The sequence below is a fragment of the Silurus meridionalis genome, chromosome 29 (genome assembly GCF_014805685.1).
Source record: "Silurus meridionalis isolate SWU-2019-XX chromosome 29, ASM1480568v1, whole genome shotgun sequence".
NCBI classification, from domain to species: Eukaryota; Metazoa; Chordata; class Actinopteri; order Siluriformes; family Siluridae; genus Silurus; species Silurus meridionalis.
Window position 1 is genome coordinate 6,018,658 of NC_060912.1, and position 2,500 is coordinate 6,021,157.

The 2,500-nt window shown below is 41.4% G+C and overlaps 2 non-coding genes across 2 annotated transcripts; one reads left to right on the top strand and one right to left on the bottom strand.

The window, feature by feature from the left end:
• Positions 1-1,021: 1,021 nt before the first annotated feature.
• trnan-guu lies at positions 1,022-1,094 on the bottom strand. Its single transcript has one exon. It is a non-coding gene; the product is annotated as a tRNA-Asn (tRNA).
• A 138-nt stretch (positions 1,095-1,232) lies between these two features.
• trnak-cuu lies at positions 1,233-1,303 on the top strand. The gene has a single exon. It is a non-coding gene; the product is annotated as a tRNA-Lys (tRNA).
• Positions 1,304-2,500: the final 1,197 nt, after the last annotated feature.

The following is a 2,500-nucleotide window of genomic DNA, read 5'->3' on the forward strand; positions in this document are numbered from 1 at the left end:
GGTCTCTGCCCCATTTAATCCCTGAACATAATTACAAAAATGAGCTCAGCAGAAGAGGCAATAGCAACTGCTCTATTGACACTCTGGAGTTGACACATGGTAAGAAGTCTTCAATGCTGCACAAGGAAACCTTGTTAGATTTCAAAACCAACACCTTGACCACTGGGGCTTTACATTAAGTCTTATTAAAAAGTCATCATGTTAGATTGTTCTGCCTCACCTGAATACCTCACATCCCAAATATTCTGAAGAAATGCTTTGAATGACCTGCATAACATGTCTGACCTTACCTGAGTGACAAAACAAAAGAAACAAATTCACCTTATCAGCTAATTAGTTATGATTTGTAGCAGATCATTCTTAAAACTAGGCACTGACACTGGCATAAAACAAAATAGATTTTGCTGCTGCCATCAAATTCATAATTCTGGAATTGCATTTTCTGAAAGACACTCTGGCACAGACATTCAAAGCTGTGCATGTAGTGAATATTGTTTGTTTTCCAACTTGCACACATTTCCTCAAATGTTTGAAGTGCTGAGTTGATTCAATCCCAGTAGTGTTGCACTTCTTCTTCTTCTTCTTTTTATTTCGTGTCTTCAATCTACGAGTCAGTAGTTTGTAAGGATTAGAGTACACATTGCCACCTACTGGATTGTGAACCATTTATTGAAATTGGTTTTGTAGTAAATCTGTCCGAAATGTCCAACACCTCAGAGCTCTGCAATACAAAGTTCCATAAACACTGTATTGTTCCTGTTGACATCTAGTTCCTTGTGTATTATGTAAGACATGGTGGCAGCAATGTCCAACACGTTTCAAAAGATCTTTCTGTACATTCAAGGTCTTGTATAAAGCACAAGACACCAGCTGGTTCATAGACTCACAGATTTCCCAACAAAGCATGTTTCCTAAAGAGGTAATGTGAGTTTTAATGGACTTCCTCCTCTTCTCAGCGAAACAACTTTCCTCTCAAATAAACCAGATATGTTTAATGCTTGGTGTCTAACAAAAACCAACACGTCCCTGGGTGGGCTCGAACCACCAACCTTCGGTTAACAGCCGAACGCGCTAACCGATTGCGCCACAGAGACCTGTCCGGGCGTTCCATTTGGCGGACTAAAAAGCCACATTGGCGCTGATGGTCCTTAACTCGCCAAACGGTTGCCGGCAGGTTGTTTGACCGCGCCCGTGTGCAAGTGCTTTCATGGAACAGGCGGAACAGCCAACGTGCCCGGCTAGCTCAGTCGGTAGAGCATGAGACTCTTAATCTCAGGGTCGGGTTCGAGCCCCACGTTGGGCGTGGATACCTTTTACATTCTCGTGCTGAGACGACAAAGGATTGGGTTCATCTTTGGTGACACCTCCGAATCTGTTAAGCCACTGGTATTCGCTGAGTCTCTGCCGTGTGCGCGTGGTCACGTGATAGCACGTGCAACAAACCTCTGGTTTGTCAAACTGGGCAAGCTCTCAGTCAAAATATCATGAGACGCAAAACAGTTTTTGCAAGCACCTTTCACACTGCGCTGAAACAGGAAACCTCTTTGAATTTCACATCCACCTAACCTCTTGGCCATCGCAGAAGAAGGTCTCTGCCCCATTTAATCCCTGAACATAATTACAAAAATGAGCTCAGCAGAAGAGGCAATAGCAACTGCTCTATTGACACTCTGGAGTTGACACATGGTAAGAAGTCTTCAATGCTGCACAAGGAAACCTTGTTAGATTTCAAAACCAACACCTTGACCACTGGGGCTTTACATTAAGTCTTATTAAAAAGTCATCATGTTAGATTGTTCTGCCTCACCTGAATACCTCACATCCCAAATATTCTGAAGAAATGCTTTGAATGACCTGCATAACATGTCTGACCTTACCTGAGTGACAAAACAAAAGAAACAAATTCACCTTATCAGCTAATTAGTTATGATTTGTAGCAGATCATTCTTAAAACTAGGCACTGACACTGGCATAAAACAAAATAGATTTTGCTGCTGCCATCAAATTCATAATTCTGGAATTGCATTTTCTGAAAGACACTCTGGCACAGACATTCAAAGCTGTGCATGTAGTGAATATTGTTTGTTTTCCAACTTGCACACATTTCCTCAAATGTTTGAAGTGCTGAGTTGATTCAATCCCAGTAGTGTTGCACTTCTTCTTCTTCTTTTTATTTCGTGTCTTCAATCTACGAGTCAGTAGTTTGTAAGGATTAGAGTACACATTGCCACCTACTGGATTGTGAACCATTTATTGAAATTGGTTTTGTAGTAAATCTGTCCGAAATGTCCAACACCTCAGAGCTCTGCAATACAAAGTTCCATAAACACTGTATTGTTCCTGTTGACATCTAGTTCCTTGTGTATTATGTAAGACATGGTGGCAGCAATGTCCAACACGTTTCAAAAGATCTTTCTGTACATTCAAGGTCTTGTATAAAGCACAAGACACCAGCTGGTTCATAGACTCACAGATTTCCCAACAAAGCATGTTTCCTAAA